This window comes from Canis lupus, chromosome 8 (genome assembly GCF_048164855.1).
Source record: "Canis lupus baileyi chromosome 8, mCanLup2.hap1, whole genome shotgun sequence".
Classification (NCBI taxonomy): Eukaryota; Metazoa; Chordata; class Mammalia; order Carnivora; family Canidae; genus Canis; species Canis lupus.
Window position 1 is genome coordinate 16,585,495 of NC_132845.1, and position 27,191 is coordinate 16,612,685.

The 27,191-nt window shown below is 44.1% G+C and overlaps 2 long non-coding RNA genes across 2 annotated transcripts in view; both read left to right on the forward strand.

Moving 5' to 3' along the window:
- The first annotated feature begins 1,293 nt into the window (after positions 1 to 1,293).
- The window catches only part of LOC140637892 (uncharacterized), an 85,232-nt gene continuing 59,334 nt past the window's right edge, over positions 1,294 to 27,191 (forward strand). The window contains exons 1-3 of the long non-coding RNA XR_012034969.1: positions 1,294 to 1,553; positions 3,758 to 3,812; positions 20,021 to 20,088. This is a non-coding gene — a long non-coding RNA (uncharacterized lncRNA). The remainder of the gene's footprint in view (positions 1,554 to 3,757; positions 3,813 to 20,020; positions 20,089 to 27,191) is intronic.
- LOC140637889 (uncharacterized) overlaps positions 25,851 to 27,191 on the forward strand; it is a 32,206-nt gene continuing 30,865 nt past the window's right edge. The window contains exons 1-2 of the long non-coding RNA XR_012034966.1: positions 25,851 to 25,879; positions 26,216 to 26,266. This is a non-coding gene — a long non-coding RNA (uncharacterized lncRNA). The remainder of the gene's footprint in view (positions 25,880 to 26,215; positions 26,267 to 27,191) is intronic.

The window sequence follows — 27,191 nt, forward strand, 5'->3', positions numbered from 1 at the left end:
AAAAATAATAATAATGTTAGGAAAGAGTCTTACAGTGTGGTGAATGCCATTGGCATTGATATTTCTCTTCTTTCTCCTTCCCCCAAATCCTGGGCACATCACATGTGTGTCTGTTTTGAAATCAAATGTGACCAGTGCTCTCTCTGTCTGACTTTCTTATCTCTTCCCAGGAAGGATATGACCCAGGGCTGCCTTTAAATCTGGTCTGCCTCTGAGAATTTGCCTGTCGGTGGAGGGCCCGAGAAAAGAGAAGGGAAGCCATTCACTAGGGCAACGTCCTTTTTTTTTTTTTAGAGTTTGGTGCTTCCTTAGACACCAGACACACATTCCTGTGAAAGAGACTGCTCAGAGATTGGGGGAAAAGAAAAGAACAGAAGTAGAATGGGTTAATGTTAATCAGAGAAGTTGAATGGTCGTGGGGTTTTTACTAGTCTATCAGGATGGATAAGACGAGAGAAGGAAAACTGGACTTTTAATAAAGGACGGCAGATTAAATTAATCATGACAAGAAAATGAGCAAGAAATGCTTTGACATTGTTATTTAATAAGAAAAATGTGTAATTAACTGATAAAAATAGTTTTTGCAAGAAGCAGGCAGTTAAATAGTTTATGAAGCCAGCCAGGCCAAATCCTCAGCATCTCTGACTGTTAGCAATCAGAATGCTTTTTATATGGTGTCTTTCTTTGGAAACGCACAAACCATCTTGCCACAGACATTACCTCATTTGCTTCCCAGCCTAACGAGTGCTTTATGGCTGAGAGCTGGTGGAGGAAGCAAGTGAGGTGGGAGAGATGAAGAAACTGAGGCACGGGGGAGAGACCGGTTGCAGCATTTCCAGCAAGTTCCTGTGAGCAGTGCTTAGGTTTTCTCATTCCTAACCTCCTGCCCTTTCATTGGGTTTTGGGCATTAGCTAATGAATTTAAATGAAACAATTGCTGTCTCTTCCAAGAGCCGCACAGAGGAACCTGGGGTATGTATTATGGCTGATATGATACTAGTCTTCTGAATGGGAGGTGGGGGTGGGAAGAGATCCTGGCATTTGCCATCTGGTAAGCCTGTCTTTAATCCTCAGTAAAGTAATGGAATGGAGACGAAGAAAAAAATGCGTAAGAATCAAGAGCATAATGCCACCATGAGCAAGCAGCTGTCTGGATTTTTAAAGAGCAAATTCCATGAGACAAATTTAATTGCATTTTTTAATAGAATTAAAAAAAAAAACCCTCCACAACATTAGTGGGTGAAGGAAATGAAATGGATGCATCCGGAAATCTCACTTGAAAGATGAATTCAACCGAGCTGGTTCTGAGCTGTGTCTCATGGATCGAAACCTGGCTGGGAGGCCACGTGAGCAGCCGGTGGGCGGCTGTGGACTGCCTGGGAGATGGTGGCCAGTGGCAAGCTTCTGGCAGGCTCTGAGATGGGCTGATATCTACAGCATCATTATTAATGACTTGCAGGAGGTGACGAGCAGATCGTTAATTAAATGTGCACATGTGGCCAAGTGGGAAATTGGCGGCAAAAACACCAGAGAGGCAGGCGCATGATACCCAGGTACTTGGTTTTTTTTTTTTTCAGCCTCTGCGATTTGGCCTGTGAAAAGTGGCTTGACTGCTTCCCCTCCTCTCTGCCTGCTGCCTTGGGTTTGAACTTGAGTCTTGCATGATGCCATGGAGGAAGAGGCAGGGGAGGGACCTTTGAGCAGGTTCACAAATCCCCTTCCCAAACACCAGGGTCTGTACAAATTGCACCTCCAGCCCGACGCTCTGGAAAAGGAAGCCTACAGAAATGATTATTGATATTAGTAGAGTAATGAAGCAGCTGCAAAGCTGGTTCACAGTCGTCTCGCTCCATTTTGTGGCATGTTTACATCTGCAAAGGGGACAAGAAACAGGAGACACAGAGGTGGGGAGGCATCTCCTCTGAGGCACCTCCAGGAGAGCCCTTTGGCCCATCTCATACTTCCTAAGAGAAGCCCAAGGGGCGGGGATTGACTCCTGAATACATTCAGGCATTTGAAATTAGGTGACTCACCCCCAATCCTAGAGAAAACCGTGCTTATGAGTGAAGTTCAGGCAGTACATAGTTTTCACATTGAGTTCTCTCCTTAAGAGATCATTCTTAATAACTCCACTGGCTTGGCTGGTGGCTCGGTCACAACTGGGTCTTGGCACTGCCCCTATTGGAATTTATATTTATTTGAAAATGCCTCTGTTGCCAAGGTAGAAAGAATGGTTCCGGGAGAATGCAGGCTCCCTGGTCTGCAATATCAAGTACTGTGTGTTCTGAGATGGGAGATTATCTTTTGTGTTTTATTTAATTTGAGAACTATTAGCCAAACTCTTTGTAGACAGAGAAAGTTTTGTAGTGGTGACAGTGACGCTGATCAACCCAAGCCATTCTGAAGCTGTACTGGGGCTGGGGAGGCAGCCAGGCAAGTATTTAGGAAAAGGGATGAAAATGCCACCCCACCACTATGCCAATGGCAATAACGTGATCTCCGTGATCTCCAGTATTCACTGACTGCCGATGTGCATTAACTCATCTAATTCACATGCTAATACCATGAAGATTAGTGTTATTATTGTCCATATTTTTTAAAAAATGGATCCATGTTGGGGTGAAAGCTTCCAGGGAGTGTAGGGTAAACTCCAGAGAACAAAGTCTATAGAAGGCAGATCTGCTCTGAGTCTCAGACCCATTGCTCCAGCATAGAGATCGTTACCCAACCTTGATCCACGGCTACTTTGGCAGGGGATTTGATGCCCAGCATAATGGATCTGGAGTCCAAGGCCAAGACAGTGACATATCACCTTTTAATTATCTGTTTACTATTTTTCTAGAAGAGAGGCTGAAGTTTGCATGAGGGATGGGCAGAAATGAAGGACTTTTAATGACAATATCTGCCTTTTTTCTACTTACAAGCCATTCATCTTTGGCTCAAGACTTGCGTAATCCCCCCTAGGAAAGCAAAACCCCTCCTAGGAAAGCAAACTTTCTGAGTTGGTTGGGCCTGTCCTCTTGAGAAGGCACTTTAGTGGAAGCTTCCCCAAGGCCTTCTTCTGAAACCTCTGGGGGTTAACATTGCCTAAGGAGGGCTCTGAGTCTTTCTTATTCTTTGGACTCCATATCTATGCCATTCTGTTTTTTTTTTTTTTTAAGATCTTATTTATTTATTCATGAGAGGCACAGAGAGAGAGGCAGAGACACAGAGGGAGAAGCAGGCTCCCTGTAGGGAACCTGATGTGGGACTCGATCCCAGAACCCCATATCATGCCCTGAGCCAAAAGCAGATGCTCAACCGCTGAGCCACCCAGGTGCCCCTGCCATTCTTCTTCCTTCCCCTGCCCCTTTGTTTTTGCTCCCATCCCCACCTGCTCCTGATCTCCTTGAATTCTCTTCCTCCTGTCCACTCCCCTCCCATCTGGGAAGATAAAATGAAAGGGAGTTCACGTGTGCAGGGTGATTACCCTGTGGGGTACTGTGCTACCTATGTCTTACATTTTATCTCCTGGGCAGCCCGGGTGGCTCAGCGGTTTAGCACCTGCCTTCAGCCCAGGGCCTGATCCTGGAGACCCAGGATTGAGTCCCACATCAGTTTCCCTGCATGGAGCCTGCTTCTCCCTCTGCCTGTGTCTCTGCCTCTCTCTCCTCTTTGTGTATTCTCATGAATAAATAAATAAAATCTTAAAAAAAAAATATCTCCTGACAAGCCTCTGAGCTAAGTGGGATTGTCCCCCCACCCCTTTTTTTTTCAGATGAGGAAACGGAGGCTCAGAGGAGTACAGTAACTTTCTGAAGGTCACCCGGCAGGTAAATGCTGGAGCTGGGTATGCTCCTAGAACTGTCTAATTCAAAGAACCATTCTTTTGCCATTGGTGGCATGACTTAGCGGGAAAAGCACTTTACGGCCATAATCCTGTTTCAGTTAACTGCTTAGCAAGCCACAGGGTGTGCGTCTTCCACAGTAAGGGTCTGATCATTCCCACAAATCCTCTGTTGTCTTTACAAAGTCCAGAACTAAACAAAGAAACAGCAAAGAGCAAAATCCCCAAGTTTTGTTATCAATGTAAATCCAAAGCTCATGGGATCTTACAGTCAAGTCTCTGGTGAGCACAATGGGTAAGTCTACATCTTTGAGGGCTGAGTGTTATACTAACAAAGCAGGAGCTTAAGGACAAGAGTTTCCATCACAAACTTAAACATAGATAATGTTAAAATGGCAGTACCCTGGGTGGCTCAGTGGTTCAACAGTCTGCCTCTGGCTCAGGTCTTGATCCCAGGGTGCTGGGATCGAGTCCCGCATCAGGCTGTCCAGAAGGAGCCTGCCTCTCCCTTCTGCCTGTGTTTCTGCCTCTCTCTCTGTGTCCTTCATGAATAAATAAATGAAGAATCTTAAAAAAAAAAAAAAAAGAATGGCAGTACCCAGCATATAGTAGGTGTCCAATAAATTTTTCTTAAATAATTATTAAGATTCCTACTTTTGTATTTATTTTTTTTTGTTTTTCCTTTTCTCAATATTTTCTTTTTTTTAATTTATTTTTTATTGGTGTTCAATTTGCCAACATGTAGAATAACACCCAGTGCTCATCCCATCAGGTGCCCCCCTCCCTACTTTTGTATTTGTGGGGGGAGCATATCCAATGTTATAGTTGCTGCTGAATTTTGTGACTGTACATCTCAACGTGTGTGTGTATGCGCGTGTGTGTATGTCTGGGGGTGGTGGTGAGAGTGGGGGGGGGGTGGTCTAGCAGGTGTTTCCCCACACACCATGTGGGCGAATCACAGTGCCATTCTGTACCTCAATGTGCTCCTTTACAAAGCAAAAGTTGGGGTGAGAGGACCTCTCCGGCTCGCTCCTGCTCTAGGTATGACCATCGTGATTCTCACATTGAGACCTAGATATATGCTCATTAAATGTTCAATGTGGGATACTGGGAGCCTGAATGAGTATAATCATACAGTAGGGATTTTTATTTCAAACATTATTTATCCATGACTAATCAAAAATACAATGAAAGGATTTAAAAAATAAAAAGCAAACTGAGAAACTGCCAGACTATAAAATAAGCATTCTTTTCTTAACATCTGGGGGATTTACAGGTGTTAAAAATGCCCCTGAAAGGAGTCTTTTTATTTACTGGGGTGATGGAAATATATTGATAATTACATGGAGAAATCAGTTTATTTTTTATTTATTTTATTTTGTTTTATTTTATTTTATTTTTTATTTTATTATTTTATTTTTTATTTTTTTAATAAAACAATTAAAACGACTTAGTGTTTAAGTAAAGGGGAGTGTAATTTTTTAAATTTTATTTATCCTCATATTGATGTTACAAGCTATTAAAAGAGTTTAGTCAAGGCTGATTTTCAAATACAATCCATATTTATGTGGATAGTCAGAGAAGAGGGTGGGAAAGCCCAGTGCCTATGCACCCATGTGCACATACATCCTATGGGGGTTTCTTTCTTTAAAAATCATGAAAACAAAAAAATAAAAATAAAAATCATGAAAACACATGCTGACAAAGGGGCACAATGTGGGATTGAGAGAATATGGAGATCTACAGGGGCAATCCCTGCTTCCTATTAAGAGGCAGTTCTTGATTTAGTGGGAATATTCTACACTATTTCCTCTTGTTCTAAGTGCATAGCTGTAATGTACGAGCATCAATATGTGACGTTTGAATACATCTGTGGAGAGTTGAGCATGATAGTCAAGGGTGCGTGGGATAGCCCTCCTGTCTTCCCAGTGCCATGCCAGTGACATCACACTGGTAGCTGGCAGTCGGCGACGGTGGGAGTAGTGACACGATGGAAGTCAGCAAGTGCTCAAATCAGGCTTCCCGTGCCCCAATCTGGTTGTAATTTAACTATAATCAGTGGAATGTATTTATCAACACACCACTGATCATAGTTCAGGGAAACTTACAACAAAATTAATGGGATATTACATTCATTTATTGTTTGCAATGATAATTAAACATAAATGATTTATACACATTCACCGAGGTAACCAGCTGCCCTTTACTGAGCACCCCCATAAAAAGCACCTGTGCCTTTTATAGATGGTCTCTAGTCCTCATCAGAACCCCGTAAGGCAGGTGTCACTGTCCTTATCTGCCAGGTGAAGAAATTAAACCCAAACTGAGACTCCAAAGAAATTGCCTGTGGCAACATTGCTAGTTAATTGTTCAATCAGGATTTGAACCCAACACATTCCTCGCCTACAATCAGGGAGCTCAAGTGTTGCTGAAGTCAGCTCGTGAGGCTGCAGGGAGGGCGTGATGCTGAGGGAACCCAAAGTACCCTGAGCCTCTTGTAAGACTCCAGGGTCCCAAAATTCAGAGGCTGAGCTCTCAAGTGTCCCGTTTCTACAAGAGGGTCTACCCGTGGCTCAGGAGTGCTGGTAAGTCTCTGGTGTTCCGGGAGGCCCAGCTTCCCACCGACACTGGGAGTGAACCCTCAGGAGTCTCTACAGAGCTGAGAAGTAGTTCCAGGGCAGCCTACCTCCAGAGATTTTCCTGCTGCCCTTGCCTTGTCGTCTTCGTCACCAAAGCTTTCCCACAGACCTCCAACCACTGATTTTTCGTCTCCTTGAAAAACCTCTTCTCTCACTTTTCCCTCCTTATTTGGTATCTGTGCAGCCCAAATCTCATCCTACATGTTCAATCCCTGCCCACCTTTCCTCACTATTGACTAAATTCATCTCCGCTCTCAAAAGCATCTCAGTAGAACATGATCTCCTCCCATTTTCTGAACAACATCAGGGTTTCCCAGAGTAATGGGGTGGAGAAAATTTTATTCTAATGATTGGCAACAGAGCGTTTTTGAGGGGAGAAGTGTCTTTGGTTAAAGAGATGTCTTGTTGGGTGACTGGGGAGAGGTGTCTGGACTGGCTCCAGGGGAAGGGAAGCCACTCTGTGTGATAACTGGAGAACAATTTAGAGCCGGGTGAGTGGAAATTAGGAATTGGGTTAGTAAAAGCAGATGTGGGAGGAAGGAGAGACAGTGTAAACCTGCCTGGGACGTTTGGTTAAGTTTATAAACCTATGAAAGAGTTGGGTGGGAGAGTTTCACCTTTTGATTATGGAAAATGAAGAAGGCACTGGATCCATACCAGGGCTGATGTGTGGGAAGGAGGCGATCAGTTAGAAAGTTGCAGCCAAAGACCTTGATGAGGAGCCTCTGGAATGAGCAGAGCCTTGGAGCAAAGCTTTGGGTTTCCAAAGGCCAAAGAATGGGTGAGGTGGGTTCTGGGCAATCTTCTTCGTACCTGCAAAGATCGAAGGCATCTGGCTGGCATCTGGGTTACCTCAGATTCCGGTAGCTCACGGCTTCACCAGACTAACCCAGCCTGCTCTGATCTTGACCAACATCAACATTCTATTCTCCCATGTTGCCATTTTTCTCCTTTGGCCAGCTGGTAGTGTGGGGGGGACTGAGTCACTGGAGGCAAGGATATTGGGAAACATAGAGCACCAGGAAGCGGGAGAGAGGCAGAGACCAAGAAAGGAGGGCGACTGGTAAAGAAAAAAGAGGTTCCACTTCATAAACCTCCTTCCTGCCAAATGAAAGCACAGCAAATACATATCCCAAGCTAAAACTGGCACAGAAATAGAAACTTCATCCTCCCCACCCCCAACAAAATCTATCACAGTAAGAAAGCATCTCTTTCCAGATGGTGGTAAGGTGAGGTGGGAACAGACAAGGACAGCAAAGTCTTGGTGACCTGGTTGCGTGGGGTACAAATGGTAATTTAGGATGGAGCATCGGGCCCAGGCAACAGAAGGTGGCCATGGAGATATTTTATGCCTTCCTCAGTTTTTCTCATGTACATGCCAGTGAGAACTGATGTCTTAAATTCTGTCCCCAAGTGGGAAGCTGAAACCGGAAGGCCCATTAAAATGGGCCTTTCTGAATGCTATGCAGAGATGATAAAGGTGTGGGAATCTTGTCTATGCCACCATCACACACAAGAAAGAACTTGAGGATATTCCTTTTCAAGCCCTGGCTGATGGATTTTGAAGTGGATAGCGGGTTTTAAAAATCAATGTTATGAGTGCTTGGGATGGAGGCAAAGCACCTCAAATTCTTCAACCAGCCAGTTGCAAATAGAGGAACACAGCTCCATTTTTTATGATTTGGCTTAGTCGCTGAAAGTGATCTCCTAAACTCCAGAAAGTTGTTACCAACTGTCAGACTGCGGGTGCCATAGCCCCTAGTCAGAAAAATAACCCCAGATCGTAGGAAATTCCGACCTCTACCTAAAAGAAAAAGAAAGGCATTCAACTAAATGACTCAGACTTTGAAAACGCAACATCATTTCTCACTTTGCTTTCGTCTAGTAATAGACGTTTTAACAAAGGTCATTCTCAAGTGCACAACTGTATAAACGTGCCTTCTGAATGGGAAGATTGGAATTTAGGCAGCTGACCCCTGGGATGGTGTTTATGAGCAAATCCAAGAGAATGCTGTTCATCTGTTATGTTCTAGTTGCCACCACCCTGCCTGGCATCTCTCTTTGCCAGGTGGATACAACATGATCGAAGTCAGTGAAAATAGAGCCCATGCCTTTTTCCGTGTCTGGGAACCAGAAAGAAGAATATTCACAGTGACCAAGAATGAATTCCAGAGAAATTCAAAGAGATTTATTGGGGTGCCACTTGCTAGCTGTAAAATGGGAGTTGTGATAGTCTCTCTCTCATAGGGTTGTTGGGAGAATCAAAATGTGATCAGGCTTGTAAAACCTTAGCCCAGAGCCTGGCACAGGGTATACACACAGGAAATGGAACTAGAGTTTTTATTAATAAGTGATGGGAAGTTTCCATGATGTGGGAACTTTAAAAATGAATAGAACACAGTCCTTTAAGAATCGCAGAGGAGGGAGTAGAGGAAGACAGGTTAACGGATAATTATGACATATAGCACATGGTAAATACAATGTACAATAAATAATAGGAGTATATATCGGGTACTACTTCAGGAGAAGCTTCAGTGCTCCGAAATGGGGAATCATTAAGGGTGAAAGGACCATCTACTTGCATTAAGCCCGTGAATGGGAAAAACTAGGTCCTAGCAAGGCCAGGGCTGTCATTCTGCTGTCCTAATGATGGATGGGGATTTGTGAGCAATTGAATTGAACCTCTGCCATTACTATCGATTGTTGGGATAGACTTCTCGATCAGAGCCAGGGGGCCACAGTCTGGGTCGGTGGTCGCACTGACATAAGGTTTATGACCTTTCGTAGGCTTCTCATGTGCCTTGCCACACACCCATCTGCCGGGGACCTGGGATCCAGCGGGCAGTAAAGGACCTGGGGAAATGAGGATTGAATTAAATGACCTCAGATTTAAGCCAGCTGTGGCAGAGCTTCTTCCTTCTTTCGAGGAGGAATTTTTCTCCTTTCCAAAGCTTCGCAGCCGCAGCCGTTTGGTGAAGGCATAGAAGTGGAAATGAGCAGCATGGGGGTTTAAATAGAAGTCCCTCCTGCCTTGCTCTTTGACCCTGAGCAAGTTACTCACCCACTCTGAATCTCACTTCCCTTGTCCACCAAATAGGGAAAATGAAACTGACCTCATTAGAATTTGGGGGGTTTGGTTTTAATAACAGATTTATTGGGATATAATTTACGTGCCATAAAATTTGCCCTATTAAAGTTATTTCAGCAGTTTTTCATATACTTACAGTGTGCAACCGTCAGTACTACCTGATTTTAGAACATTTAGAATATTTCCATCACCTGCAAAAGAAACTCATACACCTTAGTAATCACTCTCCGTTTCTCCTTTCCCCCAACTCCTGGCAACTGCTAATCTAGTTTTTGTCTCTGGATTTGTCTATTCTAGACATTTCATATACATTTCATATACATACAATGTCTCATCTTTTATGACTGGCTTCTTTTACTTATATGATGTTTTCATGATTGATCCATGATGTAGCATGCATCAGTACTTCATTCCTTTCTCTTCCTGAATAATCTCCCATGGTGTGAATATACCATATTTTATCTATTCATCTGATATATATTGATGGGCATTTTGGTTATTTCCACTTTTTCAACTATTATGAATAATGCTACGAACATTGGTGCACAAAGGTGTGTATGGATATATGTCTTCATTTCTCTTGGGTCTATGCCTATGATGGAGTTGCTGAATCATCTACAAACTCTGTGCTTAACTTTTTGAGGATTTGCCTGTTTTCCAAAGTAGTTGCCCCATTTTATAATCCTGCCAGCGAAAAATGAGGCTTCCAATTTTTTTAGATCCTAATAACGTTTGTTACTGTGTCTTTCTGACCTTGGTCATCTTAGTAGGTGTGAAATGGTATCACATTGTGATCTTGATTTGCGTGTCCCTCATGACTAGTGTTGTTGAACATTTTTTCATGTACTTATTGGTCACCTGTATATTTTCTTTGGACAAATACTTATTAAACCGCTTTGCTGATTTTTTAAAAAGATTTTATTTATTTGAGAGAGAAAGAGAGAGTATGAGAGCAGGGTGAAGGGCAAAGGGAAAAGCAGACTCCCCGCTGAGCAAGGAGCCCAATGCAGGGCTTGATTCTGGGACCCCAAGATCGTGACCTGAGCTGATGGCATATGCTTAACCAATTGAGCCATCCAGGCACCCCTGCTTTGCTGATTTTTCATTGGTTTGATTGCTTTTTTATTGTTGAATTTTAAGACTTCTTTATATATTCTGGATACAAGTCCTTTTGCATGATACATGATTTATAATGTTTTTTTTTTTTTTTCCTATTCTGTGTGTTGTCTTTTCACTTTCTCAATGTGGCATTTGAAGCACAAAAGCTTTTAGTTTTGGTGAAGTCCAATTTATTTTTTTCTTTTGTAACTTGCACTTTTGGTGTCATATCTAAGAAACCACTACTTAACTCTAGGTCTTGAAGTTTTACTCCTATGTTTTCTTTCAAGAGTTTGGTAATTCAGCTCTTATGTTTAGAACACTGTGTTTAATCCATTTTGAATTTTTGTACATGGTGTGAGGTAGGGTTCCACTTTTATTCTTTTGTACATAGATAGATATCCAGTTGTCCTGACATCATTTGTCAAGAAGACAATTCTTCCTCTCTTTAACCGTCTTGACAGCCTTTATTAGGTTTTAAAGAATAAATAATTTATGTAATGTTCCTGGTGTATGACGTTTTAATACATGGTAGCTACTACTATTATAATTATTGTTGTCAGGCTCATGGGTAAATTTCTAGGCAAAATATGATAGGTTATAGTTCTTTAGTAATTTTATTACTAGAAATTCCAGCACATAGGAGAAAAGAGCAAGTAGGAGCAATAAGCTTGCCATCTTCTATGTAAGGTTTGCGAATCATTATCATAATTGTAATAATAACATTTATTTAGCAGCTACATTTGTTAGTACTTTCAATGCACCTGACATTTTATTTCAAGTAACTCAATAAGTTCTTACAAAAGACTATGAAATAGGAACTCTTTTAATCTCTTTTACTCAGATGAGGAAACTGGCAGGGGTCAAGGTACTTGTTTAAGGCTGCATAAAGCCTCACAAGTAGCAAGCCACAGAGTGGGTATTTCAGTTCCGACAGTCCCTGATTGTGATGAGACTGGGTCTCAAGAGACATGGGTGGGCTTGAGAATGAGAAAAACATGGAATGGCATGTGCATTGACTAACAGGGTGAGAAGGTGTTTAGGATCTCACTCTGTGAGTTCAAATCTCAGCATGGCTGCTTTCAAGCCTTATGACCTCAGCAGCTCAGATTCTTTAACATAAAATGGGGATAATTAGATTTCTTTTCTTATGGGCCTATTTTGAGGAATAAAGGGGTTAATATACGTAAAGTACTTAGAACAGTTCCTGGCACATGGGAAATGCTCAAAATTATCAGCTGTGATACTGATGGAGAGCTTTAAACCTGATCCCAAGTTTCTTTTCCAGAATTATTCCTACTGTCAGGGCTAGCTTCATGGATGAGCAACCTGTGCAGGTTTTCATGACTCTGCTCCAAAGGGCCTTGGATTTGGCTTAATGCTCTGTTTGTCCCCATCTTGAAATTTTAAATTATTTTTGAACATGGGGCATTTCCATTTTGCCCCTGCAGCCCACAAATTACATAGCCAATCCTGGGCAGGACATAGGCCTGGCTTTGGCTGGAAGCGTTCTTTTCCCCACCCAGAGATGTCCAACATGACCCATGCTCTTCCTGCATACACACACACACACACACACACACAGACACACACTTCAGAACCACCTTGGTTGCTACGAGCTCAAGTGGATCTCAGTGTGGAAGATAGTACCGTTCAGTTTAATTACCATGTCAGGAAGGCCAATGCACACCCACTTGACATTCCTGATTTATTACCTAAAAATGAATGCAATGCATAGTGGGCCCCAAATCCTGCCTCTATTATTGGACTGAAAACCTCCATTGACTTCAGCTGGCAGCCTGCACCACTAATTGAGGACAGAGTTAGGCCCCATGGGTTTTATATAGAACATTTTTCTTTATTTCTTGTTTTCATGGGTGTGTGTTGTGGGCTGGGGATTATTTTTATGCTTTTCCACTTCCTGATTAGTTTTAGGACTTGTTTATTTGGAGACTGCTTTAATAAATTTGCACAGCAGGGTGAGTTAGTAACAGGGTTGGTGTATTTAACCAGGAACCACCTTCTTTTCAGTTTAGTTTTTGGTGTTTAACTTCAGGGCAGAGTCATTGAGTCTTAGAACCAAATCTCTGCCAAAGATCACCTATCCCTGCTCTGGAGATGCCACGGTGGTTTAATCTGAAGGCGGGTTTAACCGGAAGGCAGGGCTCTGCTTCCATGCAAGACTCCACCACTGCACTGTCAAAGTGCTCTTGATTTAAATGGTATTTTTCTATCTGTCTCCTCCTCTAGGTTGTGGATACCAGATGGCAGGTCCTTGGTCATCAGTATAGTTTCAGCGTCTAGCATAGCTCCTATCACAACTTCATTTGAGAAACTTTCCCTGAGCATCTTCTCTGTGCCAGATAGAGTAGATATGACAAGATAAATGGGGTCCCCGCTTGAGAGGGCCTTCCATTCTGTGAGTGAAACACAAGTACCAGGGAGCAAAGGGTTGTAGTAATAATTACAGAGTAAGGCTGTTATTAGAAAATAAAATGGGGGTATGTGATGGGATGACAGGTTCTGTGCGTGGGGTGGGTGGTCAGGGAAGCACTCCCGGGAGAGCTGACTTCAGAATTGAGATTTGAAGGCAGGAAGGAACTGGCCCAGTGCAGATGATCACCGCAGGCTGAGGATGCTGCTGATGCAGAGGCCGGCGAAGCAGAAAGGAGTTTGGCGTGAGGGGCAGAGGGGCCGTGGGAGCAAAGTCAACCTGAGGACAATTGCAAGAGATGAACCTGGTCAGGTAGGCACGTCCCAGGCAATGCGGCCCCGGGAAGGGATCCGATTTACCCTAAGGGCAGCGGGAACCTCAGGGAGGGGCATTCCTTACCCTGTCAGAGAGCTTTCTGGCCGCTTTGTGGAAACGGAGGCGGGGGTAGTGTGGGCAAATTTGGAAACAGAAAAACCACTCAGGGGGCTTTTGTGTAAATTTGTTGAACTGACTGGATTATTTGCAGAAAGCCTTGGTGCCGTTCTTGCCAAGGCTGGCAGGGGAAAGCGGACGCGGGGGGACAGATGACACTTCTGTGACCTCTGACTGGGAGAGCCAACGGCGAGGTGACCTTCTCCCCGACTGAGGCCTCGCAGCCGCATTGCGGGGACCCGACGGCGGCCCCGGGTCACGTCCTGCGAGGCTGGAAGGACCCCAGCTCTGGGGAGTGCAGCGCCCGGGGGTGGGGGGCAGCGGGGGGCTGCGGTCAAGGGGGGGGGGAGCGGCCTAGCGGAGGAGGGGACCCGCGGGCGGAGGGCCTGGCGGGCCGCGGGGGGCGGCCAGGAGCTGGGGGCGCCGCGGTGCCACGGGCAGCGTGGGGTCGACCCTGCCAGGCCCCGCGCCCCGGCGGGTTTAAAGAGGCTATTGTAAAAGTCTCCGAGCCAGTTAATTACCAGTTTTTGTTATGTCAGGAACTCCTTGAGTGGAAGCAGAAAGAAACCATTCATGAGTATGTTCCAGTTCTGTAGTTTAATGGGACAAGTGCAAAAAAAAATTTTTTTTTTAAAAAAACTGATAAAATGATTTAGTTCATGGCAGGGTTGAAAGTCCTCAAAAAAAAAAAAAAAAAAAAAAAGCTGCAATTACATGCTGTGCTCGGCCTCCTCCTATAGAGGCCGCTGGAAGGGCTGCGGCCCTAACCCGACTAAGGACGCGCGGCTGTTAAATGCATGAGACTCGGGAGTCCGCGGCGTCCCCGCCCCGATGCCCCCGATGCCCCCGATGCTCCCGGGGGAGCCAAGCGGGGTCCTCCGGGCCGAGGCCAAAGGTGAACGGGCAAAGGGACGGGGCAGCAGCGCGTGCCCAGCCCGGCGTGGGTTCCAGGCCGCCCGGTGGTGCCCCGGCCCTGCTTGCTGGAGGCAAGTGGAAGGACGTCCACGCGCTCCCTGAAGGATGGGGGGCGGGGGGTGCAGGTCACAGGGCTCCACCGGAAGGGGACTCTTCCGAGAGCAAGGCCCTGAGCTCGCCCTGCCCCTCCGCCCCTGCACCCAGCCTGACCCTCTTTAGAGAGCGGTTCCTCCGGAAGAACCGAGGGCGGGCCCCAGCTCCTGCACAGCATCGGGCAGAGGGACCCCACGGAGAACAGCAAGAGCCAGAGATGTGGCACAGAGGGGACCCCGCACCCCGACCCTGGGGCCGGCGATCCGGGCCAGGTGGGGACAGGACTGCGGGGCCCCAGCAGGTGCGTCTGGCCCCTGCCCAGCGGCGCCGGGAGGTCCTGGGGCGCAGGGAAAAAGCCAGGGTTTAAAAGAGCAATTATAAAGAGAGTGACCAGCCCTAGGACCCCGCCCGCAGGGAAGGAGCAGGTGGGACCGTGTGGGGGTCAGAGGGGCTGGCCAGTGCCGTGCTTTACTCCCCCTTGCACTTTGACAATGGGTAGAGTGGCCAGGAGCAGGATGCTGGGTGTCTCAACCAATAGGCTGCCTCAGCGAGGCACACACGGGCCCGGTCAGTGCTCACTACAGCTCCAGCTCTCACACCAAGGTGACACAGGCACAAGGCACTCTGGAACACTCTATGCCTGGCACCACTTCTGCTCCAGATGGCTTACTAGGGCACCGCTGGCTTGGAGCCCTCTGGGGCTCTGTTTTATCCCTGCTGCTGCTGTGCTGCCTGGGTACCCCCCCTGTACCCAGCAGACACAGCAGCTTGCATTCATTTCAGCCTCCACTATCCTGCCAGGGTGCCCTCTGTGTGGAGAACCCCAGGAACCCCTGGCACATGCCTACTTCAGCTCTAGCCATCACACCAGGGCAGCCTTAGCACAGAGTGCCCCGTTGGGACCCCCCAGCCCATGCCAGCCACAGCGCCAGCCAGCCAGAGTCACCAGGCACACACAGTCTACACAGGGGACAACCATACACAAGACCATTCCTTCAGGTTTAGAAGAAGTAGCTGTTCTGCCTAATTCACAGAAACAAGCACAGAGAGTGAAGCAGAATGGGGAAATAGAGGAATGTGCTCCAAATGAAAGAACAAGACAAAAACCACAAAGAACTAAATGAAACAGAGATAAGCAATACCCTTGATAAAGAGTTTAATGATTGTAAAGATGCCCACTGGGCTGGAGACAAGAGTAGAAGAACTCCGTGAGAACTTCAACAGAGAAAATATGAAAAGGAACCAGAGTTGCAGACAATAACCAAAATGAAAACTACTAGGGGAGATCAACAGTAGGATGCAGAAGGATGGATCAGCAATCTGGAAGACAGGCTATGGAAAGCAGTCGAGCTGAACAGCAAAAAGGAAAAGAAGAATTCTATTATTATTATTTTTAAAAGGTTTTTTGAATTCATTTATTCATGAGAGAGGCAGAGACCTAGGCAGAGGGAGAAGCAGGCTCTCTGCAGGGAACCAATATGGGACTCGGTCCCAGGAATCCGGGATCATACCCTGAGCCAAAGGCAGATGGCTCAACCATTGAGCCATCCAGGTGTCCCGGAAAAAAAAAAAAAAAAAAGGATTTTATTTATTTATTTTTTATTTAAAAAAAAAGGGATTTTAAAAATGAGAATAGGTTAAGAGATCTTTTGGACAACATCAAGCAAACAAATACTCTCATTATAAGGATCCCAAAGGAGAAAAGAGAAAGGGACAAAAACCTTATTTGAAGAAATAATAGCTGAAAAACTTGCTAACCTGGGGCAGGAAACAGACATCCAAGTTCAAGAAGCACAGAGAGTTCAAAACAAGATGAACCCAAGGGTGTCCACACCATGACACAGAATAGCTATAGTATTAAAATTAGAGAGGAAAAAAAAAAAACAGGAAAAAAAAACCCCACACAAGTGTGGTTGTACAAACTGAACACATTTGAGAAAAACAGAGGCTAAGTGTTTAAGACCTTCTGGATTAGAAGACGTTCCCATCTTGGGTTTTAGTTCTTTTTCACCTGCATTGGCTTATTCAAGTCTCTATTTGGGATGCATCACTACTCCAGTGTGGATATCTGGAGTAGTAGTTGAACAGAGCATGGCACGCATGGAGTTTGCCTCCAGGTTTTACACACTACTACCCCGGAGTCAAATAGACCTATATTCTAGTCCTGGTTCTGACACTTACAGGTATGTGAAATTGGGTCATTTACGTTACCTTCTCATCTGCCAGAGATAATTCAGAGCTCATCAAGGATATCTGTCATCAATTGAATTTCTTAGGGTTGCTTGCAAATATAAATATATATGTATATATATTTATATTTGATGAAGGGCTGAATTCTTCAAGTCATCTGCGCCCACCTGGGATTGTCAGTGGGCTGTCTAGTGTGTTGGGTCATGGTTATCCCTGCATCTCCTACTTCAGGTCCTCTTCACTACCACTTCCTCAAATGGACAGTTGTCCACTCCAAAATATAATAATGGTTTCACTGTGTCCGAAATAGGCAGGTCCTCATCTAAATCAGGGTTATGTAACAGCATCGGAATGAAGGCAAGCGCCCGCCTGCAGGCATAGAACAAGGTGATAGATGAATGAAGTGAGGGATGGGCTTGTGAGGCTTTGTCAGTTGTCTTGACAACAGAATTTTACAGTTGTACTCATGCTGATCTGCATGATTTAAAGCAGTGAAGTCATTTTGTATTTTCTCTTTTCATTTTGTATTTCCAGGGAAGGGCCTGTCAGTAGGCCCAGCTTATAGCCATGGGGGAGTAACTAGCAGACACAGTCTAACAACTGGCTTGATTTGCTCCTGAGCTTCTTCAAAGAGATTGGGGTCCACGCTTGCTGCCTTGATTTTTTACCACTTCCTCACTCCACCAGCTGCTACTAAATTCACTGAGGAGGTGTTACTGCCAAGTGTGATGGACAAATGTCTGGTCCTTACTTATTTGACCTTTCTAAGGAATCTGACTCTGCTGGCAAACTTTCTCTCCTCCAGACTGTTTGTCTGTTGGCTTCCAGGACACCACTCTTTCCTGCTTGCTCTCCCTCTCTCCAGTGTCACTCCCCCTGGGACTCTGGGCTCAGCCCTGTTCTCTCTTCATTTGAATTCTCTCTGGGATTCTCACCTTCAACATGGCTTCAAACACCCATGACCCATGAATCTTTGCCTCTAGCACTGGTAGCCCAGACATGATATCTCCAACTATTCTACCCCTCTTCAGCTACTCACTCTTGTGCCATTGCCAAAATAACAGCTCTTCTATAATCTCAAAGTAATGTCCTTGCTCTTGGCGCCCATGTCCTCTCTGACCAGCTCCTTCTCTGTAGTAGCCCAGCATGAACAATCCCTTGGCCACCAGGACCATACTCTATTGATTGTTCCACATTTTCGCTGGCCCTCACCCCTTTGATGTCCTCATTCTTCTTCTTACTGGGCTTAAATTCCATGCTCAATTATCATAATTACATCCTGCCATATACTGTTGACCCCCTTGCCCCTTCCTCATTTCCTCAAACTCATTTGGCGAAACCACAATCTTGGTTAAAACCAAGTCTCTTCCTCCTCCATCCGTGCAGCTGAATATGACTGGAGAAAAACACACAGCTACAGACAGGTCTCACTTTCAATTCATGACCATGAACCTCTAGTTGGCCCTTAATGCTGGTCCTTTCATTGTGTCGGTTAACTAATTTCCTCCCCCAACAATCACTCCCAGCTAATGACTTTGCTTCTTACTTCACTGAGAAAATTGAAACCATCAAGGAGAAAGTCCACAGGTTCCTGTAGATATGCTACCTGTGTTCCCATCTCCAGCCAGTCCCTCATCATCTACTCAAGGCCCCTCTCCCTTCCCTCTCACATCTTTGAGGTCTGACTCCACTGGAGAAAGTCATCAGCATGCTCCCAACTCAGGGAAGAAGCCAAAGTCCTTCGAGTCGCCACACAGCCCCACGTAATGGCCCTCCATCAGCTCTCTGACCTCATCTCCTGTGTCTCTCCCCTTGCTCACTTCTACACCACATTCCGCGATCTCCCTGCTGGTCCTCCAGCCTCAGGACCCTTTACTTCCCTGCCTGCAACCTCTTCTCCCAGGTCTGCTTGGCTAGTCCCTTACCTGCTTCAAGTCTCACTTCCCTGACCACCCTAGTTAGAACCATAAAATCTGTCCCCACAACCTCTGTACTCCTGATCCTCCCCACCCTGTCCTACGGCCTACTCTGTTTTTTGTTTTTTTGTTTATCATCTATCTTCTTAGTTTGCTTATTTATTTGGTTCATTGTTAATTGTCTCTGCATTAGGATGTAAGCACGTTAAGGGCAGGCATCTTTGGTTTGTTCACCGATGTATTCCAAGCACCTGGAAGAGGACCTGGCACAGAGAAGGAGCTCAAGAAATTCAGGGGCTGACTACTCTGCTGGTGCTATCCATGTAGATATTCTCTTATCTTTCTGGCTGATATCTGTAAAATATTAGTTTATATAATGGAAAACTTGCCATTTCTCATAAATGCTGTAGTCCCTCCTCTCCACCCCGCCATGGGTTAACTTATGTTCCAGTCACCCAGACGTTCTGGCCATTGATAGCATATGCCACGCTCTTCTGTACCTCCAGACTTCTGTTGTTCCCTCTCCCCGGAAAGCTCTCTACTGCCTTGTCCAAAAGTAGACTCTGCTCAAGAGTCAGCCCAAATAAGCTCTCTTTTGTGAAGCTTCCCTGGGAATTTCAGGCTTTCCCTGGGCTCCCAGAGCACCTTGTATGTCATTTTACGACAGGGGAAGAGACCATTTTCATCTTCTTTGTCGCCCAGTGCCTCCTCAGTGCTTGGCACTGTGTAAATGACTATACATTTAGTTCTCCCCACCCCCAGCTTATTGAGATATCAATATATGACACTACATAAGTTTAAAATGTACAGCATAATGATTCGATATCCATACATACTGCAAAATGACTACCACAATAAGTTCATGAGCAACAGCTAGCTCCGGGAATAGCTGGGTCCAGTTTATCATTTCTCTTCTTTGCATGCCTATGCTTGGCTTAATTCTCAGGAACTTTCTATCCATGAATACCAAGATGGCTACTGGTACCCCCGACTAATTGTGTTTCTCAGGAACTGTGGAAAGATCGATTGGTCTAACTGAGTCATACGCCCACCTCTGAAGTCATCACTGTGAATATGGAGCTGGTGGATTGTATAAGCTAGGATTAGGTTGACACGAAGACCTTCCCATGTGTTATGAGGGGTGGGGGGTAATTTATGGGCACATTGGCCAAACTAAGCTGCATGGATTGAGCCACATTATCATGGAGTGGGTGAAGCATAAAAGAATAAGTAATGAAGGCTCACAACAATAGCAATAAAAAAAACCTATCATACTATGTGGAATAGAGACCTTGTGCCCTTTTTGCTCCACAAATATGTTCAATAGATGGCCATTCTGTCCTTTAATTTTCTCAACTGCCTGGCTTTTCTGTTTTCACCAATTTCTAGATTTCCAATCATTGAACTCAAGAACCACATGTTCATTACCTTGATAACACTGATCATTGGTCTGATGAGTGAGTTAAAGCTACATCTTTGTTTTTCCTTATCTGCTACATCCCATTGCTGATTTCTGGGTGAGGTTCAGTCATGTTCTACATGTGAGAAGGTTAGCACCTCTGTTTTTGTTGTATTGCTTAGCATAATTTTTTGATATGTTAGTGTAGTGTTTTGTCTGGTAAGATGATGCATAAGGATTATGATTAGTTTTTCGTTCTTTAGGAAAATTGTTTCTTTTATTTAAAGTAATCTTTGGTTTATAAATGTTGATATTTTGCAAAAAGGTTTTCTGATAATAATATATGTTCACTAAAGAAAATCTAGAAACTACAAAGGAATATGAAACATGAAAAATGCATATTTCCTTACCCTAGTGAGAATAATTATTAAAATTGTTTTCTATTTCTTGCTAGGTTTTCTCAATGCATGAGTATGTCTATATGTGCGTATAACTACAGAATTCAAGTTCTCTGTATACATCATTTAAACCTACTCATTTGCTTCATATAACATGCAATATTTCTTGTAATTAAATATTCTTCTAAAACATGATTTTTTAATGGTGCAGAGTCTAAACATATGGCTGTTGCCAAATTTATTTAATTATTTTCTCTATTTTGAGTATTTAGGTTGTTTACAATTTTATATTGTAAACAATACTGTAATATGAATCTTTGATTTTTAAATCTTTGCAAGTATTTTTAGACAAATTCCTGGACACTGACTCCTGAACTGTTTTAGGATTTTTAACATATTTAAGTTCAGAAAGGTTATACTGCTTCACACACTTACGCAGTATGCATGAGCGTATACATTCCCCTGAATCTTCTACAACATTGAGAGGTAACATTTAAAAAATCACTAATTTAATAGACGTGGGGAAAAAGCATCTCATTTTGTTTGAATTTATATACCTTGATTACTGGTCAGTTTGCCCATTTTCTTTGCATTTAGTGGCCACTTAGGTTTCTTCTGTGGAATGTCTGCTCCTAGGCTTTGCCTATGTTTCTTTTGCTGTGTTTGTCTTTTCTATTTTGAACAAGTCTTTGGTGACAGATCCTTTGGTGGAATACCACATATGGGCCAAGAGACAGAACTACTGGGTTCTGCAGTTTCCTTATCTTTAAGATAGGATAATTTTAGATGGATCCACAAACTGTTTTAAAATAGTCAAGTATTAGCCATTTCAGACAATTCAACCCAAAGACTTTGTCTTCCCTCTCTTCCAGGGAGCTTAAGAGAGTCAAATGAGTTGAGTAGGCAAATGTTTTATGAACAAAAAACTCGAACCAAAGTAAGGAATTCAACAGCACATCCATGGTAATCTAGGCACAAACCATTTTACCCACATATCTCACTTATTTCTCATCACAACCCTCTGAGTATATTCTTTCCCCCGTTCAGCAGATGAGGAAACTAAGATCTATAGCTCACAAGGGACACAACCAAATATTAGCCTGGGATGTTGGGCCCCCTGGCTGGTGATCTCTCTACTGTGAGATCTTGCTTCTCTCCAAGTCCTTCATAAAGGCCGGTAAACGAATTTCCTCCCAGACATAATCTACTTCCGTGGCATGCTAGCAATGGACAGTAGCCAAAGCTGTGCAGACAGTCTGGATCAGCACGGTGACCGACCAACTCTCATTAACAACATAAAGAGCATTATTGAGTGCAATTATTTTCTTTGGAAGTGATTGTATTTCCGAGACTTGCAATTTTGAACACCTATCGATGTGTTCGGTTCATAGGGGTAACTGCTATGATGATTTGGAATCATGGCCGTCCTGGGTAATTCCTTAGGTCATTGTCATTTATGGTTGCCTAGGTTATGAGAAGGCAGATTCACATCCCTTATAAAGCAATTGGGAGAATAAAGCCTTTAGAGTTCTGAAATTTCCAAAGAGGTATCATGTGCTTCATAGTCCCTTACCTCTCCATCTGGGCATGTGAGAATAAACAAAATCCCTGGAAGAATAATATTTCTAGAAATATGAGGAAAAGCTTAATTTCTTTCATTTTATATCCAGATGTTTTCCAGCAGGAAGGAAAATCTCCATAGAATGTAAGGTTCCCAAACAAATAAAACTTCCAAAAGAATTTTCCTTTTAGCAGATCTCATTGTATTACTTGCAAACTGGCTGGTGAATAAAAGATGCTTTGAAGTTTGCATAGTCAATTAAAAATGTTTCTTAGGGACAAGGAGACACATTCATAATCTATCAACGGGTATTTTTTTCTTGATCATCTCCTGTGCTTAATCTTTATATGTAGCACTTAAGGAACTAAAGCAGCCGTTAGAATTTATGAAGAAGACCCTGGACTAGGCAGTGGGGAGATGCCAGAAGGAATAAGTCTTGGTCAGTGACCAAAGTGGCCTTGCAAATTAGGAAGGGGATTAAGTCTAAGGCAGAAAACTATACATTTCATGAAGAAAATGCTTCCACATAGGAAATCCTGTAGGAGTCCCAGTGGAAAGGGATCCCCTCTGCCTATGGAGACTCTGCAGGGGAGGAGGTGGCACGGGGGATGGGCAGGCTTTGGACAGCCTGAGGATGGAGGTAGCAGATTCCAGGTGAAGAAGACCATAGAGGTCAAGCTGAGGGGGATACAGTGCATGGGGTGAGGGAGAGATGGGTCAGGCTGGGCTGGTAGGTGGAAGGGAAAGTGGGTGCTGAGGCCAGAGGAGAGAGCCCCGGCAAAATGAGCCTCCTGGGGTTGCTGCCCTCCGCTGTGCTTCTCCCTACATCCTAGTCCCCCGCAGGGTACCCTTCACAGGAGGTGCTCCAGGAGAGCGCTTCAGGATATCCTTAAACTCAGGAAGGGGCGCCTGGGTGGCTCAGCAGCAGTTGGGTGTCTGCCTTCGGCCCAGGGCTTGATCCTGGAGACCCGGGATCGAGTCACACATCAGGCTCCCTGCATGGAGCCTGCTTCTCCCTCTGCCTGTGTCTCTGCCTCTCTCTCTCTCTCTGTCTCTCATGAATAAATGAATAAAATCTTTAAAATTTTTTTTAAAAATCCAACTTTAAAATAAATAAATATAAATAAACTCAGGAAATGAACAAGTGAAAGAACAAAGACCAGAATAGCAATAAAAGAGGACAGTGCCTTCAGGTTTGTGGAAGGACATTGTTATGTCTAATTCACTCTCTGGGCATTTTGTAAATTGGTACATTTATCTCCTAATATAGTTGAATCTCCCTTTTCAGACTGGTAGGTAGTTGCCTGAAAAAGTCAATTAAGAATATTGTAGAAAACTATGTACTTATTTCTTAAATATTTTTATTTTATTTTAGCATATATAAATGAGCTTCCATTTACCAGGTTTTTTGTTTTTTTTTTTGTTTTTTGTTTTTTTAATATAGAGCCAAGGCTTTTTCTTTGAGTAAAGGGTGCACTGATTGGATCTTCTCCAGTAGTTTTGCATAAGCCACACCCATAACTCAATACCTGTGATTTCTAGTTGGTTTCTTTTAACATAGGAAGCAAATTGAAAGACACCTGTGAAGCAATCTGAATGCAGGGCCATTTTGAATTTTACTCTTTTACCCAGTTATTCACAATTGTTTTGCCACATCTCATTAAACAGCAATTTTTTTTTTTTTTAGCAACAGCCTTTATTCTTTCCAGATTATTCTAGTTTAGTTTTCACAGAAACAGCCTTTTTTTGTCCCCAGAACTCACATTTCATCAGGTTTCATAATATTGACCAAAATTACGTAATTATAATAACAAGGAAATTTGGAAGAAAGAGTCTAAGCAACAACACAACCAATTCTTGGTAATCACACACTTGAGATTGTAGGAGTAGAAGCCTTTGGGTAACTAGAGAGGGCCCTGCTGTTGGATGTTCACATGCTGAGGGCCTCTGTGTGTCCTCCAGAGGGACGTGAGAGTGCCTGTGACCTAAGCAGCTGGGCAGCTAGTTAGTCTCAAATGAGAGAGTTTCTAGGGCTCTAGTAGCATCTCTTTGCACAATACACTGAAACCTCAACCAAACCCCATGCATGTCCCACACACTTGATGCAAAGCCCATCTGCCTTTGAGTGCAGCTGAGGTGTCTAACCTTAGAAATGCTAAGGAGATCCTGCTCTAACACATTTACTTATCACAGGGTCCCATGGGGTGGCCTTCACAGCAAGTGTTTGAGTGAAGCTCCAGGGTGTGTAATTGTTTTAGCATAAATCAGTCCAAAATGGGGAGGAAAGCTCTTGGGGATCATGGAACAGTGCTTGGCATGTTGCTAATATGTATTAAATAGCTCCAAATAAAAATGGACATGGCTTTCTGCTACACTAGGCAGATTGCTTGGCTCTCTGGGAGTTGAGTACTTGGAGGAGAAAAATGAAGGCTTCCAAGACTCTGGCTGGTGTCCTAGCAAAATTCATTTTCCCTTGTCAAGGTTACTGGTTCCCTGCAGGAAGGAAGGGAAGGCAGGCCCACCTGAGCATGTCAGGCCAATGCCTAAAACCCTGATGATTCATGTCCGCACCAAGCAGGCACAATGACCTCCCGGGAAGAGAACCTGGGCAGTGGGGGTGGGGGTGGGGTGCGTGGTGGTGGTGGTGGTGGTGGTGGTGGTGGTGGTGGTGGTGGTCAGGAGCCAGCCATCCTTTTCTTCCTTGTGCAGAACTGGCCACGTAACCTAAAGAAAATCCTTTGATCCCTGAGTGCCTACTTTTTTTTTTTTTTCTCTAAAATGAGGGTAAGTTGAAAGTATTTTGGAAAGTCGTTCACTGTTCATGACAAGCCACGCACTGTTCAGGGGCAAGAACCATACAGCCATTTGCTGCTCATCCTGTCTTCACTTGAAGGAACTGAGTAGGATCTGACTGATGCTGGACTCACCAGTGGTCCACCCACAAGAGTTCATTAGTGCCTCTGCCCTGGAAAGTGATCCTGCCCCTCAGGATTGTCCTTGGACCAGGAAGATCATTGCCTTAAAGAATATGGGGGAGTCAGGGAGTTGAAATACTGCGGTTGTTTTCATTGGTTTTTCTAACTTCTGAATGCTCTGAGGATTTTTAAGATCCTTTGCACCTACCCCATCTCCCTTCTCCGAATAGTCAGCACCTCCATCTTCTCGAACCTCCACCACTGAGCACATGTTTAGAGCCTCCCATCGTGGAGCAGCAGCATGGCCTTTCTCTGCATCCCACCCACCTGTGGAGTCGTGAAGTCAGGTAGCAGAGGAGGCAAAACAGCTCAGCTAGTGACTCCAGGAGCCCTGGGCCTTGTGATCCCATCCCTGGGAACTTGGTGCTCCCCGTTATGGGGAGAGGAGTCAAAGACACTAACGGGGGAGTCAGCTGGTAAAACGTTCCATTACCGTGTACGAAATGTCACTGCCATTAAAACAAGTGAAACCAAAATAGAACAGGGGCGAGCAAAATGGATGATGGTTACATCTGATAAGGAACAAGTGAACCTGTAGTTCTTCCTGTTTCATAGTGGCTCAGGCCCAGAAAAGGGTTTAGAATGTGTTTCTGGAAGTTGTATAAAACAAGACTTTCTTTAGAGCTACCTTTGAGACCTGGGGTTGGGGTGAGGAGGACTAAGAAGTGGAGGCCCAGGGAGGGAGCTCTGAGCACTGGCAGGGTTGGGAGGGCCCCAGGCAGCCGGGACCAGGTGACACTGCCATCTGGCTCCAGTTTCGTGGGCTTTGGAAAGTAAGTCAGTGTTCTGAAGGCAAGGCAAGAAGGTTCCCAGTGCCAGGGAACAGAGTAAATGAGAATTTGTCTCTAGGCCACGGATTCTGGAATTTCCCATAATTAACATTCCAGCTGAACATTCAAAAGGCCCAGGCTTTTGGTAGGACTGTAAATTAAAGCGGGATAAACTATTTAGAGTCTAGTTATGAGGGCAATGGTCTAGGAAACCATTGCATTTGTTATCTGTGAATTGTGACTCAGTTTTTGCATCTGTAAAGTGGCAATAGATTCAGAAATTTAAAAAATGTTAATGCTGGAACAGATCTTAGAATTAATCTAGTCTAATGCCTTTATTTTGGAGAAAAGGATCCTGAAGCCAGACAGGTGAAGCTTGTTACTCTAATAATATTACTATTGATAGAATAGTCCTGTGCTGAATGACCTAAGTATAGAAATTCATTTAATCCTCACATATTCTATTATCCCTACTTCACAGATGAGTAAACTGAGACCTCAGAAGGTTGAGCATCTTGCCCAAGGTCATGCAGTAAGTAATGGGCACAACTGGGACTTAAGCTCAAGTCTAGTGTGTTCTGGATTCCAATATCTTAGAGAAATAGGTCACAGCCACACATGCAGAAAACTTTTCTTTTTCATATCTCAAGGGTCTGGAGAGGATCATAAATGTGAAATGTAAGGAAGAAAATGGTGCATTTTCAAACAACCTCATGCTGTATCGTCTGACAATAGTAAAGAGGAAGAGTGCTATGTGTCAGATACTGTATTAATTTATATGCCTGGATCACATCAACCATTTAATCCTTGCTTCAGCTCTATGAGATAAGTGATTTTATTATTCCCATTTTATAGATTAGTAACCTGAGGTGCAGAGATGAGTCAAGGTCACATAGGCAATAAATGGCCAAGTCAGGATATGAACCCGTGATCCTCACCTCTCTGCTCTACATACATCTGGCATGCCTATTATTGACTATGCTTCCACAGAACTATAATTGTTGTTTAATATATAACAACATTATATATAGAATAATGATTTACATTTATTATGATGGCTTTGATCATTAAAGATAGATTAAAATGTAATCTCCAGGGTGGATCTTATTGTACTCAAATATTTTGAAGATGAGTAGTCCCGTTTAGTCTCCAGATAACACTTCTAGATTAGCATCTCAATCCCTGACCATTCACCCATAAGGATCTATTTGCTTAGGACAAAGGGATTGACCTGGCTGCCTCGCACCCTGGCTCTGCTCTTTCCTTTTCGGAATTGGTTGGGAACCCTGCCCTGCCTTTAGTCTCAGCTTTGCCTCCTCTGATTGGCGGTATTGAAGTCATGTTGCAGATGGGATAAACATTAGGTTTTGTGAAATTGTGGCAGGCATTAGTGTTGAAAGGTACAGAATGAAATTACTTAAAGTAGAAGCTCTTTTCCAAATGATTTCATGTCTAAG